General features: G+C 40.0%; 1 pseudogene; it reads right to left on the minus strand.

The window, feature by feature from the left end:
- Positions 1-861: 861 nt before the first annotated feature.
- LOC119530462 lies at positions 862-1,677 on the minus strand (annotated as a pseudogene).
- Between the last annotated feature and the right edge of the window lie 14,550 nt (positions 1,678-16,227).

The following is a 16,227-nucleotide window of genomic DNA, read 5'->3' on the forward strand; positions in this document are numbered from 1 at the left end:
AAGCACAAACTTGAGTTGTTGTTTAAGAGAATCTGATTTTAACAGTAAATATAAAGTCTAATTATTTTCACTTTTCCTCTGAAAGATTAAAAAGGACACAGTTCACAGTAATGTTTTATGATCTGGGTGACTGTCACCAATATAGAAGCTTGAAAAAGAACTGTGAATGCATTTGCTTTAATAAAAATTGATTACTACAAGCTTCAGGTAAAAATAATTTTTAAAGGGTAAATTTTTCATTTACATGTAACAAATTCATCTTATTTACATATATAAGATGTATTGTCTCAATTTGATTCAACTTTCTTCACATACTGTCCAAATTTTATCTGATATGCAACTGTTAATGTGCTGTTTTTATAGAAAGACTATTTGAATACCTTCTTATTCACAGGCAGTTTTGATGATAATTTTGTCTCACATTGAGAACTAGATACAGATAAAAACTTAATGAACAACATGAATATTATGACCCAGTCTTAACATCCTGGTATGGGCCATGTCAGTTATTTGAGTCCACGCCTGCCTACATACAACACTGCTGGTCCCCAGACATGACGTGAGGATGATTCCCACAACCCTGAGAAAGAGCTCTGATTTATAAGTCTGCGCGACCACTGCTCAGTGCAGCTGTTGATGTGAAATTCTTATATTGGGTTCATTATTTCCTTTCAAAAAACACTGATTTTTCTAGTGATATTTGAACTTTAAAAAAGGTTCCTTGGTTCTTTAACCCTCAGAGAACTAGTATATTTAGGCAGCTAAATAAAAACATAATCAGGAGATTGTATCTTTGTCTATGGTCTCCAAAGGGTTAAAGTGCATGGATTTTCTGTCGTCTGTTATAAAAGGCATCCTATTCTACTTTTTTCTTAAAAGAACTTTTTCTTTGGTTTCTTGTAATTTTTCAGTGAGCCTATCCTTCGTCTCTTCCATTTTCTCAGTGAGGAGCTCCTCCGTCTCTTCATCCTGTCCTTAATCCGGGGAGGTGCTGACATTCAGCCGCTATGACGCAAACGCTTCGCCCCAAGGATGGGGACCTCCTAGAGTCGCCGCATGCCTGGCGGGGGTGGCAATTTTAAAGAACGCGGACGCCGTGGGCGCATTTCCACTTGGAGTTTTTCAGAATTCTCACTATACTGTCGGGTAACCCGGTCAGTTCCAGAAAAGGAACGACATTTGCTCCTTTTATTGCTGCATAATAGAACATTCCAAACCAAACACCAGAAGTTATTAGGTGCACTGGGATCAAAACTTTTCCATATTGTCTAAATGGTTTCTTAAATTGTTGATACAAACTAATAGATTTGTCTATTAGGATCGGGTTCTTCCTTCTTTCCTGCAGGAGTTCCTTAGGATTTGGCACTGGCTGAAGCAACGCTCCTGGATGAAATATCTTGCTCCCACTGTTCATGGTGAAGGACCCCAGGTTGGGGTGAGTGGGCATCAGATGGCTTCTTTTCTTTGCAGCACGCCGGGCAGCCATTGTCATTGAGGGCCCTGTGCCAGAACTACCTTGGATTCAGCATTACACAGAAGGAATAGTCCCTTTAGGCTGTGACATTGTCCAAAAAGACCGGTTCTATGTGGGTCCAGCCATGTGCTATGTGTCAGTAGGGATACAGCCCATAGTGTCTTCCATTGCAAAAATGGTGACTGATGGATTTCAGCTTCCATGGAGACTCAGCGGTCGTGCAGCCGCGCTTCCTGCCGCGCAGGACCAACGACGGCTCCTCGGTGCAGAGGCGCGCCGCTGAGCAGATTCTACCTCCCGCCTCCTGCCAGGACCTGGCCGTGCCGGGCCGGGATAGTGTCTTTTAATTTTTTTATATCCTTTATAACTCAAGCTGTGCGTGGATTGAGGAATGCATTCAATGGCACATTATATACAAAAATATCCTCAGGCTTTCAATATGTGGTAAGATCTCTGTGGACGTCTCCTGCATTCATGCTTAGTATAGACATTATCTAGGGATGTTTGGGGGCATTTGTTATCTCAGATTTTCTGTGGCTCTTTCACTTCCCGAATCTCCCAGTTAAATTTTAACTGCTCTCTTGCCTGCCCAAACTGAATCTACCTCCTCTGACAAGTAAAGCTGTTGGTTTTTGCAGTGCGAGCTGCGACTGGAGTGGCCTCTGGCAAGAAGGCTACCAGCTCACAGTTCAGCCGCAGGTTTCATGGGTAAACAATTCTGGGTTTGTTTCTCGCCTTTGGTGGTTTTCCAGTGCCCCGAAATTGCTGGTTTTAATAAGTTTGTCCATGGGCTTGGTTTTTGTGGAGTAAAAAATACCCAACCTTTCATGTGACCATTACCAGAAGTATCTCCACTCCTTCCCTTAGAAACATTCTGTTTCCTTGGCTTCCATGATGCTGCACTTCTTGCTACCTTTCTGGCTACTCTTTCTTTCAGTTTTATTTAAATATTAGAAAGTCTCGGCATTTAGGACAAGACACTTTTAAAGGCTTATATTCTTTTCTCCTCTTGCTTTACACTTTTCTCTTATGGTTTCATGTATTCCCACAGCTTTAATAGCCATCCATATGCTACTTCTCAAATTTATATTTCCAACCTAGATTTTCCCTTTGAGCTCCTGACCCTTAAATCCACCAACTTAACCTCTGTCTTCTCTTAGCTGTTTTATTTTCACCTCAAATGCAAGTCCAAAATAGAATGCAATCTTTTTTCCCTAATCTGCTTTTCTTCCAGGGTTCCTTATCTTACTAAAGTGCCACCATCCACCATTATCTTGGCTTGCTCCTGGCATATTCATTCCTCTCCCTAAATCTCCATAAATAACCAACTGTCAAGTACCACCAATTCCATCTCCTAAGTCTCTCTTAACTCTGACCACATCTTCTCATTTGCATTGTCATTACATGAATCTAAGCTATCATCTCTTTCTTGAACTACCTTAAGAAAATCCTTATTTTTATTTCTGACTCATCTTTTAATCTTATGATGATCCTTCCCTGAAAACATTTCCATGTTTTTCTTGTGTTCTTAGGATTAAAATCAAAATACTTATCGTGGCCTATATGTCTGCAGCATCTTCTTTTAGTTCTTCAAACTGCACCTTCTCTGACTTCCTGGGATTATCCTATTATATGCTTTCAAGCACATTGTATTTCTTGATGACCCCTATCACACTTATCATGCAGTTATTTGTTTAATGTTTGTTTTCCCTGTTTATCTATAGGTTCCATACTCAAAGATCCAGGTCTGTTTTATTCATTACTATATCAGCAATATTTAATGGAATACCAGGCACAGATTAGCCTTTCAATAGGTTTTGTTTAATGAATGAATGCACAGGAATGCAATTTTATACTTGTTAGCTGTATTTCTGTAAGTATTGTTCATAATTCACTGTGTAGCCATTAAGAAGTCAGGCTACCCCAAATATTATAGAAGTGAAATAGGGTAAACATTTCCAGAATCTTTCCTCCCCTAAACTGCTTCCTGACTGCAGATAGGTCTCTCTGCCCTTAGCTCAGTGCCCTACCTATTTCCTATGTCTTTCCAGTGTTTTATGGCTTCTAGTTGAGGTTGAGTAGGAAACTATTGGAATAGTGGAAGTAACTCCCGCTGTTTGGAAACTTCTGCTAGAGTATTTCTTGACAAGCTTCCGTAAGGTCTTTGTTCTGTTTAGACACAATGCAATTTCCATTCAGTTCAATATGGAAGGTTTTCCCTTTAAGGCTTAGTATATGCTATTATCTACTAATATGTAAAATACCCAGGCTCTTCGTTACTGCAAAGGAAAGGCTAAACTTGCATGTAATTGTGCCTAAGAGTCTCCCCCTGAGTACCTCTTTGTTGCTCAGATGTGGCCCTCTCTCTCTCTAACTGAGCTATCTCGACAGGTGAACTTGCTGCCCTCCCTCCTACATGGGACCCGACTCCCAGGGTTGTAAATCGCACTGGCAATGCAGAATATGACTCCCGGGGATGAATCTGAACCCGGCATCATGGGACTGAGAGTACCTTCTTGACCAAAAGGGGGATGCAAAATGAGATGAAATAGTTTCAGTGGCTGAGAGATTTCAAATGGAGTCGAGAGGTCATTCTGGTGGACATTCTTATGCACTATATAGATAACACCTCTTAAGTTTTAATGTATTGGAATAGCTAGAAGTAAATACCTGAAACTACCAAACTTCAACCCAGCAGTCTGGACTCCTGAAGACAATTATACAATAATGTAGATTACAAGGGGTGACAGTGTGATTGTGAAGACCTTGTGGATCACACCCCCTTTATCTAGTGTATGGATGAGTAGAAAAATAGGGATAAACACTAAAGGACATATGGGGTGGGATGGGGGATGATTTGGGTGTTCTTTTTTCACTTTTATTTTTTATTCTTGTTCTGGTTCTTTCTGATGTAAGGAAAATGTTCAGAGATAGACTGTGGTGATGAGCGCATAACTATGTTATCATACTGTGGACAGTGGATTGTATACCATGGATGATTGTATGGTGTGTGAATGTATTTCAATAAAACTGAATTTAATAAAAACAAAAAACAAACAAACAAAAACATACCCAGGCTCTGACACTAGCCTTCCTGTGTTTATTTACCACACATTTCACTTACTAGCTTTACCTTTAGCACGTTTCCTACCTTTTCTAAGTTTCTCACCTGTAAGATAGTATTAATGATAGCATCTACTGTGCTTTAAAATGTGCTTATTTTGGCACTTACTACATACTCAATAAATGTTGGCTTTCATCTAGTATCCAGGTCTCTAGTTAGTTTCTCATGCCATAGCTCACATTTTCCCCAATAATTAGAGGACCTAATTGTCACTTAATTGTACAGAATCAAAAATCTTGGGGTAGCAATCCTTATCTTGGTTCCTCAATTCCATTATACATTCCCTGAAAGTAGGGACCATGCCCTAGCACAATGCCTTGTACATAAAAAATACTCAGTAAATATTTGTTAATTGGCTTCTTCTAAAGTATTCTCCAATTCAAACTTTCCATTCCAACTATCTCTCCCCTCAGTTAAATTTAGTGTATTCGATCTGTCTCATGAGAAACCCCCAAATTAGTTTGCATTAGAGTTGACTGATGGCAGAGAGCATACTTTTTAAATTAGCATTAATTGAGATAATTAGGTACCATTAGTAAACAAGATGAAAACATGGAATAAACTGTCTCCGAACCTATGGGTTCTTTAAAGTCTTATGGCTGCTGGGCCTTGCTGAAAGTCCACTTATTAAAAATGTTTAAAATATCAAGGACCATGAGCCTGCATTGGTATCAAAGCAAGATGAACAAAACCAAAAGAAACATGGAAAAAAGGGATGAGTCAGCTTCAAACAGAGGAACCAGCTGCTGTGGATACCTTTCAATCAGTCGGAGTTATGAACCAATCACACGGCAAATAGTTGAGAAGAGGTGAACAGAAATTAGGTCAATTGATTGAACTATTTTAACAGACTAGTCAGGGTGGACAAAAAAGGACTTAACTCTATATACTGGCATCAGTTGGAAAAGAAGCAGAAGTCAAGTGTGCTTTTGGGAGGAGGAGCCACATTTGAAGAATTTGAAGAAAAATCTTTTCTGTCTCTCTCTAGTTATTTGGTTTCATGCAGACAGGACTCACCTTAGTTTTGTTGCCACTTCTCACTCCTATCGTCAGCTGGAAGTGCTTGTAGCTGAGGCTGGAAAGAATAGTAAAGAGGCTTTGCTTGGTTCTCTGTGGCCATCTCATCTTCATTTCTCCATGGGAAACAGTCCTGATTGAGAAAGACATGGACTTGTGCAGCTGAAGAGAGGGGTGTTGGCATCTGCCAGAATCACAGCTCCTTGAGCTGCATTAATCAGGGCCAAGAGCCCACAGGAGATGAGCACAATTCCCCACCCCATTTTCCCTTGTATGGTATTTACCACATTTGCTTTCTGAAATCAAGGGCAAAGAGTCCCTTCTTCCTTTGTAATTCAATTTTGAAAAGTTACTTCTATTTTTCAATTTCTTTGAACTCTATTTCCACAGCTTATATGAGTTGTATTTTTTTATTCTACACCCTACTTCCTATGGCCATTCAATTTTCTCTTGCACTCTATTCAAATATATTCCCAGAGAATGTGATAAGGCTGGTCAAAAAGTAGGCACTTGTAATCACCAACTTCAAGTAAATCATGGAAGATTAACTTTATCTTTCTATAAAATATGGAGTAGTGTATGAAATGGGCAATTTGAATATTTTCAGGATAGAGGATTCTTGCCTTACTTGATTGCTTTAAACCAATTGGAGAGATAAAGAACATTGAACACTTGCTCTCCCCAGCTCTTCTCCTACCAGGCACTCTCTCCTTTACAGAGCTCACATTGACAACATAATGAATGCACAGCACAGCTGTCAAAGGAAATGTTTGAGCACTTGTGAAATTACAGGCTGCTGCAGAAATGACTTAAGCATGCCATTACCTCTTGCTGCATTTTGAACAAATAAGCCACCTGCCCTTTAGGTATTATCTGATCTGTTTGAATAGACTGCTATATAGACCCACACAGAAGACTCCAAACATTTTCTTCTACAATTCTGCTCAAAGAACTGCAGCTTCAGCATCTCACACTTCCTTTCCTCAGTGCCTCCTTCAAAGGCTCTGACTCAGCCTTTGCATACATTATATAAACAGTCACACATCCCCTGTGTTAAATGAAGGCTCCTCTTTGTGATCATAGTTACCTAGCCTTGGGCTTCTGTATCTGCCAGTTATGCTAGTCTGACTTCACAACCCTGTGTACCCGCTTAACTCGAAAGGAAATTGTTTGGTGATGAATCCATCTCACAACTATAAAGCTCTTTTCAATCAGACTTGGAATGAGTTTGAGAAATGTTCTGTGACTGGATCATCAATCAGAAATGGATAAATTACCTAAGCTGTGATGGCTGCATTACCATAGCTATTATCTCCTTGGCAAGGAAGAATCTTTTAGGTTTGTGTTCTCGGGAGCACTACCTTTGCCTTCCCATGCTCTTGGCCATCATCCTGGTCAAAGGCACTTGGTGACGCCTGCACCAGTCAGGGTCCTGACAAGACAGCCATGACACACTGAAACAGTGGAAGGAAAGGAAAGGTTGATAAAGGGATTCTTTGCTTAAGTATGGACGGGGGGTGGGAAAACCATCTGGGAAATGTGCTACCTCTGGGATAGTAGCTGTGGCTAATGTTACCAACCCTAGGCCTGAGGGGCAAGGAAAAGGAGCATTTCCTGGACTTCAGAGAGAGAGAGAGAAGTGCCTGGAGCAGGCTAGCTGGCAGGACCTTTGACTTTACATTGGGACAGGACACAGCAAGGCCAAGGTAACCTCATAGGAAGGGAGCTGAAGAAATGCATGTCTCAAGCGTGTTCTCCCTCCTTATCTCCTGTGAGTGCTCCCCAGTGGCTGAACATCATAGGAAACCAGTGGTCAGGGGAAGCAGGAATGCAGTGTCTCCCAGGAGAAAGATCAGAGAAGTGGAAAGTGTCCCTGGAGTGTCATCTCCTGAGGAATAGATCTCTTTCTAATGATTTCTGTTTCTTAGTCACCTTCCTCAATTCCCATTTATCCTTTAAACTGCAGCCAAGGTATTATTCTTAAAGCATAGCCTATTATATCATATCCTTACTGAAACATCTTTAATGGCTCATTCCATAGAGCCTGAAATCCAAATATTCTTTCATGGAATTCAAGACCATACAAGCTTCTTTTCAAACTAATTTTTGAGCTTTTTACCAATTACCTGCCTTTTACCCCAAACTATTTCCTTAATCTGACAATGTCCCGAACTTTCGCCTGACAGTGTCCCAAACTTTTTCTCTTGTTTCCTCACCTAGATTGCTTTTAACTATTGATAAAGTATCCTTCTTTATGGTCACTCTGAAACATCACATTTCCATGAATCTGCCTTCTATTGTTCTAGTCAGAAATAACCCTTCCCTTTAATATGCTGTCGGTTTTGTTTCTGTTATAACATTATAGCACATTCATGTCATGATTAATTGTGGACATGTCCACCTCTCCTGGTAGAATGTGAACTGTTCAATACTCATCTTGGGGCTCTGAGTCTGATTATAAAGAATTCCCATTCACACAGATAGAGCTGTCCAAGATTGGGATATGCCATGAGAGGCCAGAGATGGGTGAAATTCTTGGTGAATCCGGGTCATATATGAATAGGTAGAGAGAAGGGCCAGAGGCGCCATGTGAGTCTGAGAGGTGGGTGAAGATCTGAAAGCCAGAAATAAAGCTAGAAAAGGGAAACAGCTCTCAGAAAGTTTTAGAAGTGAGTGTTTAGAGTGGGAATGACATGGCTAGGCACAACCGCTGGATGTGAATTGTGATGCCCAGAGATATACTTCACGGTTCTGGTCATCTGGAGTACTGTCTGACTGGCTGGCCCTAATTAAAGGAGTCAGGTCAGTCCATGAGTGTGAGTTTTTTGAAGGTAGGGGCCATGTTCTAGTCATCTTCATATTTACCTTCCTCCTTTCCCTCAAGACACTTAGCATACTGTCTGGAACTTAGCAGGTGCACCAAATATATTTGTTGACTTGACTGGAAGTCAGCAGATTTTATTTATATAAAAATATTGTATGGAATGTGAAAAGATATATGTGTACATAATGATGACATTTTAAGAACCGTTAAAAGATAGCTTACTGTAAATATTTTTTTAAAAGTGCATCTTTTATATTTTCAGTGTAGGCTGTTGTGCCCACCTTAGGTAAACTTGCCTTCAATGTTTGCATAATTGGGGTACACTGGGTACTTGATGTCTGTACCCATCAAGAACTTATGTCACCTCTGAGTCACTTGGGGTGGGGAAATAAGGAGATGAATTTGGCCACTGTGGTCTTGAACATGTTGGTGATGTAGGAGGTCTTTGCCTATTTCTCAGATGCCTCCATCCCTTGGTACACTGGAGTGGTGTGAAAGAGTAAGAATTCCATAGTTCCATGCTGCCTGACTCAGAATTGCCTGGGGTAGGTCTTCATAAAAATGTGAGTGTCTGAACCCCAAATTATGCTCCTGGATGAGAATTTAAGATGATTTCTTTAAACACAAAACTTGTGAATCTTTGCCATGACCTACTAGAGAAACATTAGAATTACTTGAGATTCTTTAAATATTGGTTCCTGAGTCTCCCATCTCCTACACTGCTCACTCCAATTCCAAGTCTCATTGAAGGGGTCTTGGGTGGAATCCCTACTATCTGCAATCCCCAAACTGCATGCAGTTAACAGTACACCTTGCATGGGCCTTGGAGTCCTAACACATTGATGGGTAAGTTAGAAATAGGTTACCCTAACCTCACAGAGATACAAAGGATGGACTGGCAAATGTGCTGAGGCAAGCAAGCAGGGTGGTAGGAAAATGTCGTAGCCTAGTAACTAAGAGTAAGGATTCTGGAGTCTGAATCCTGGTCACTATAATATCTTGGCCACCGATAAGTGCTATGCCTGCTGGTGTGTCTGTGTGCCTCAGGTTCCTTCTGGAGATTAAAATATGCATAACTCACAGGGTAGTTGTTAGTGTTAAAATAAATTAATATAAATAACTTAATATAAAGAATCAGAACCAGCATAAGTAAGTGCTCAATAAATGTTAGCCATTATTATTATTAACATCAATAATACAGCTAAAGCTAACTGAAAGAACAATGATTTTCAAACATGGCGACATGAAGATGTGGCATGATAAAGGGGTGTGAAATGGACTAGAGGTTGGTCAAAAATAAGAACCAGGGTTAGAGGTTGCCAGGATTTTGATTAGATTCATTAGGCAGAGGAACATTCTAACAACTGGATACCTCCAAAATAAGCAGTGAATAACTGTGCAAGTACCTGGAAATACTCCCAAATAAACTGATTGACCACTTATTTGGAATTTGGTAGAGAAAATTCATGTAAAGTATAGAGATTTTGACTATAAATTCAATTGATAAACCCTGAAAATGGTTTTTAAACTCTAAAAGGACCAACTATAATTATCTTTAAGTTCTAGCTCTGAGAATCCAATCAAAATTCCGAATAGTAAATGATTAGATCTTGGCACCTAGAAAGTTACCGAATAAACATGAAACCAAAATAGAAAAGGCATATTTGATTAATTGTGACAGAGTATCAGTTTTATCTTAATATTTGGAAATTGATTTGGTTGCTCTTCTCCAAATTTTGTTGGAGAAGGCAGTTCTGAATAATCACTGAGGGATGAAGATGCTGATATGGCCATAAGGGTATCTACTTAACGTGAAATGTAACCATTGGCAGGTTTGAACAGATAGAAGAAGCAGATGCCACGTAAGACACATGCTAAAGGCTGCTCAGGAAGTTCATTGCATTAGGATTTAGTTTTTATGCAACAATATATTTTCAACATGAAATTCAAAGAACAAGGCAATAAACCATTTTATTAGTGTTGAAGATTTTTAATGCAGCCCCATTGGGGCCCAGTTCACAGACACAGCTATGGCTTTCACCACAGTTTTTTTTTTTTTTTTTTTTTTTTATCTCAATTCCTAAACACAAGCAGAACTTGATCAGACCTTGTTTGGAAAAGAGGGGTAGAGTAACAGAAAAAATGTTAAATGTTAAATGAGAGTGGAATGGTGTGTGTGTGTGTGTGTGTGTGTGTGTTTGTGTTGAACTTGATGAAAATATTATAATCTGATAACTGAGGTTATAAAGCAATCTGTGTTCATTATCTATGCAACAACAATTAGTTGAGCACCTAAAATGCACAAGGCCCTGAAGTATCAAAAGACTGATGTCATACCTTCTAGGAGCTTATAATCTGGTATATGTATAATATAAAGCAGAATTAAAGTGAAAAGAGGATTTGTGGGCGGTACAACACAATTTAATCCTGACTGGGGGATGGTTTTCCTGCAGACTTTAAGAAAGGATAAGATTTTTTAAAGGTAGAGAAGAAGAGAGGCTATTCCAGTGTAAGAACAAAAGCATAGAGGGTTTGAAAATGTGGAGTGCTATTACAAAATCAGCAAATGAGAACCTCTGCAAACAGAAATGTTTACCAGTAAAGTGAGAAGTCTCACGTATTTCTGCAGCTTGCTAGCAAGCCCACTCTCTAGTGAGCAGTTGAGTGGTAAAGAAATAATGCAATTATTTTTTAGAGTGAATCTGATCTTTTGAGAAACTGGTAAAAATATTGGTAATATACAATTAAATTTGCTTCTGGTTTAAAGAGCTACTACATCATAAGAAATGTCAGCTCTTTTTTTTCATTTCTGAAAGTTTTAGACTTGCCTCAAACTCACATCGGTGTCTTTACAAGTAAAACTTGACTATAAACAATAAGTTGCGAATCCCAACAATGAGGTCGCTAAAATACATTATTAGATGGCTCTTCTGGCTAGAATTTTTGTAGAGGACACGTGAGGCAAGTGTTTTAGTTTCCTTTGGCTGCTCAAGCAGGTATCATGCAATAGGTTGGCTTAAACAATGGGAATTTATTAGCTCGTGGTTTTGAGTCCAGGAAAATGTCCAAATTAAGGCATCATCAAGATGGTGTTTTCTCTATGAAGACTGTGGCATTCTGGGGCTGGCTGCCAGCAATCCTTTGTCCCAGGCTCCGCTGTCACATGGCAATGCACCTGGTGGCCCCTCCTGGCCTCTTATTTCTCTTCTGGGTCCTGTTGAATTTCAGCTTCTGGTTGCTCCCTCTGTGGCGGCCTTCTCTTTATCCATATGAATTTCATTGGCTTATAAGGGGCTCCAGTAATAGGATTAAGACCCATCCTGAGTGAGGTGAGTCACACCTTAATTGAGGTAACCTCATCAAAATTTCCACTTACAATGGGTCCACACCCACAGGAATGGATTAAGTTTAAGAACATGTTTTTCTGGGGTACATAGTGCTCTAAACCACCACAGCAAGTTATCTAACAAGCTTCTGCTGGAAAGATCCACATGCAGGTATTGCAAACTGGTACCATGGGGGTGGTGGGTGGAGGTAGGGACAAGGAAGGGTTAGGGCAACCCCGTAAGCACCCAGCTAAGTTCAGTCAAATGTCTGTCATGCTCTCCTGTCCATCTCTGCAGTCAGTTGTCCCTTTCCCTGCACACCCAAAGCGGTTTGTCATTCTTCCACTGTGGCACTTCCCACACTGTACTCTACCTGTTTGCCATGCTTCTTTCTTCATATAGGCTGTGAGGAGGTTGAAGCTGGGATTTCAGCAGCTATTTTGTAGTTCTAGGGATGAACATGGTGCCTGGCATATATTATTTTCTTACTTAAATATTTGCCTGATGGTGATTAATTTAATGATATGCCATAGCTGGAATTTTGCTAACCAAAAATAAGAGATAAATGACAGGATTATTGAATGGAGTTTGGGGATAGGAGTGGTTAATTCATGGGCTTCAGAAATCATAGTCCACAGATTAAGGCCACAGATGAGTGTTAAATTGATTTTAGTAGTTTTTAAGATCTAGAGCACTCTGAGGAAAGGAGGAAGAGCCATTAACAAATTAAATTGCAGTGTTGTAAAAATCCAAAAGGTGGACAAGCAGAGTGAAAAAGACAGACACACATTAGGCACTCAAAAATCAGTTTTGATAACATATAAGGGAGAATCATAGTTAAGGTGTAACTCCACAGTATGGAGACTCATTTCTGTAAACTACATTGGGAAAATACTACCATAATCTTGTAGACACTTGATCCCCAATTTTCTGATAAACTTCCCATTTTCTTGATGATTCAGGTCTGAGGATCAGGAGAACAGCAACGAAGAAGCTGCCATGATTGATTAGGATTATGAGGGACTACTGGGGCCCCTCCTATTTGTATATATATTATAGTTCTTCAAGGATACTGACAGACTGAAGTTTTATTCCAGTGAAAGGGCTTGTTCTATTAAGGGCGATCAAGTATTGCCAAATTATATCCCATGCTGAAGGCAATCTGCTTTTGTCAGATGCCATTTTCCAATTATTTCCTAGCACTTTTTACCCCCTGTATATGTTGTGATGAAATCAAAGTTTTAAAAACATGCAGAATTCATAGCTCATAGTAGAGCAGACTGTAAAATTCTGAGGACTTGAAGCTTTCATCTGGTCTGTTAGGAAAAACCCTACAATTCTAATCTGAATGAGGCCAGAGATGCACAGGATAATTTGAGTAGCTGCTGGTTAACGAGCTGTGGTTTACAGGTTGGTCCTCTGAATGCTTCCCCTGAAGCACATTGCATGCTAAGTAATCCACTCTCATTATAACCTCAGCCCAAGGAGTAGTCCATTTACAGACAATGTAATGGTGTGATGTTGTATATCACAAAAATTAGGGAGAGAGAAGAAGAACTGGTAGGTCATCTTGACTCTTCCTTGCCAGAGCACTGCTGCCCCCGACAGTGTTCGCTGAGTGCTTTTTGTCCAGTCTAGTTTTAAATGACCCAAGCAATGGAGCTCAAACCTCTCCCCTTGAGAGACCATTTGGCAGTCTAAATAGGTTTCACTGTTAGCAAACTTTTCCTTGATGTGCAGCCTAAGCTTTCCTTTGCTCAATTTCATCTCATTACTGCTGCTATTCTGCTTTTGTGCACCCCAAAGAATTCCTCTCTCTCCTGCCTGTTTACCCTTTCTCCATGCTTGTACATGTTTCCCCATACCTCTTCTTAGTCATTGTCTGGTCACACAAATTTTGCCACAGTCTTTTAAAACTTTCTACCCTTCCTCCATCAATGTTTGTGACTCCGAGTTCTTCCCTCTTTGATCAAAACCTTTCTGATTTGTAAGGGTTGGGAACTACATAGTGTATTTCATACGAGATGATGTTTCCTAAGGGCAACATCAGGGTGTTCTTCCCCTGCTCTGGGACAGATGTGTTTGTGTACACAGCTGAAAATTGCACTGCTTCTCTTTGCTGTGAAACCACACTAAGAAAGTTTAGACCTGATGTGCTATCAGGGCTCCCAATCTGCCAAACATGAGAGGAGCTACTCAGCAGGCACTGGTGATTGTACCTGTGCATGTGGCCATTTTTCTTTTCAAAACTCTACTTTAGGCTCTTGCCTTGATGAAAGTTTGATTAAGGACTGAAGAGGAAAGCAAATTGCCCAAATAACAACATTAAAAATAATAATACCTTGTACACTGAACCAGAGCATTCATTTTTTTTTTTCACCCTATAATTGCAGTTTGATGATGGTAAAGCGAATAAGCTCTAACTTTACCTGTTCTCTTTCATGAAATGAAGGGAGCTCATAGTGTCAGAAAAAGACATTCTTTTCTTAAGAATGTGGCAGTTTCTCAGGTTGAAGGGACTGGCAAAAGAGAGAAAAACAGAAATGGGAAATTATTAATCCTCACCTTCCTTCTGCTCCTCAGAGACAAGTCCATCCATGCATATAGATACAGGTCAGATCTCAACTTAAAGGATTCATTAAAGTATTTTGCTGAACTGAAATTATATTTAATAGAATGCAAATATATGCTTCATTAAATAATATTTGTTACAGTATAATTTGACAGGTACTATATAGGTATGTGTACTGCGTACTCCCTTAGTTGTAATATAATGAGGCAAAAACTATTTGCTATTTGTTGCTATTTGTGACTCTCCTTCTCTGCTTTGAAGTACATGTGACCTCATATGCTCAATATGAGTCAACTTATTTTGGGGGTTGCATTCTAGGTTGGTTCTGTTCCTCCATAAGATGCTGTAACATGGCCGCACTTAAAATGGTGTTCAGGCAAAATCATATACTTTTGCTCCTTCCTGCTTTACCTTAGCTTACCATTTAGCAGGTATGGAAGTATTTGGTTGGCATCCATCGTATGCAGAGCTATGCCACAGTAAGAATTGCTACAACTCAGGAAGTTTGCCTGATAGCATATCTGTGAAAGCTGCCGTCCTTTTGACCTGTAGTAAAAAAATGTATTGACACTATGATTAAAGTATGACCCTCGGTTATGCTGCTGTGTAGCATTTTGCCCAGTCGGATGCTCTTGATGGTCACTCACTGGTATGTGCTGGTCACCCTGGGGGACACAGGAGAGGGATAAACCATAATCTCAGCTCACAGAGAGATTCAAATTTCTTTTTAGAGGGAAGACTACTACATGAAAAATTATAAAGCTATAAATGACAGTAAATCTAACAACAGTTTATAAATTCATGCTTTTATGGGTTAAGTGGTAGAGGAAAATCTGAAAGTGTGGTTGTAGGTGAGGAAAGGGAAAAACCTTGGGACTCTATAATGCACATTTATTGAACACTTACCACCTGTCAGGAATAGTGGTAAGTGTTGTAATTGGGTTATTGCTTTTAATTCTCACTAAGAAGAAATCCCCATTTTTACAGATGAGGCTCAGAGAGGTTAAGTAACTTGCCTAAATTCACATGGGTATTAAGTAGTGAAGTTGAGATTCATACCCAAGGCATTTTCAATGCACAGCTAATGCTATTCATTGCTATAAAAGAAGGATTTGTACTGGACCTTGAAGTGTGAAAATTATTAGCAATTATGGTGAGGATTTTATGGTATCACTTGGCATCTGACCAAGGAATCTTCCTTCTCGAACCCACAGCCACTTCTCTTCTCATGAGATCCCAAGAGGGAGAGAAGCACAAGAAATAACAGCAATCAGTAAGTGAGGCACCACTGTGCCAACCGTGTCGTTCTTTGCATGTGGCCCAGCCCAAATGAGGCTCTTCCTCCATCTGTTTCCAGATCTTAACTCCACCTGGACACAAAGAATGCCAGCTTGCTCCACTACACTAGTGGCATGAACAGAGAAAAAGATGACTAGGTTTATCCAACAATACAGGTCCTAAAACTTGTGCAGTGCAAGGGCTGGAAGAGTGCCAAAGAGAGAAGCTGCACCCACAGCCATAAGCCATTAATGCATTGTGACTCCAAACCCTGATTGTGGCCCAGTTATATTCATGGAATCTGATTCCACTCAGATTAATATTCAAGAGAGAAAAGGAGCATAGATTTACCCTACCTATTACAAATACGGTGAGAAAGAGATGGAACAAGGTAATTTGTGATGAGGGGAGATGTGTGGGCAAAGACTGTGTTAGAGACAGGAGAGTCTTTGGTTTTTGAATAGGCAGCATTTGACGAGCTGATGAATGGGAATGTCATAGAGATGGTTAGATCTACACAGGTGAAGGGCAAGGGCTTGATGTGCAGATTTTGAAGTCATTTGCATTGAGTTGGAGGAAAGAGCAGAGGGTAAGTCAAGGGAATCTTCAAGA

This window comes from Choloepus didactylus, chromosome 3, assembly GCF_015220235.1.
Source record: "Choloepus didactylus isolate mChoDid1 chromosome 3, mChoDid1.pri, whole genome shotgun sequence".
In the NCBI taxonomy this organism is placed as follows: Eukaryota; Metazoa; Chordata; class Mammalia; order Pilosa; family Megalonychidae; genus Choloepus; species Choloepus didactylus.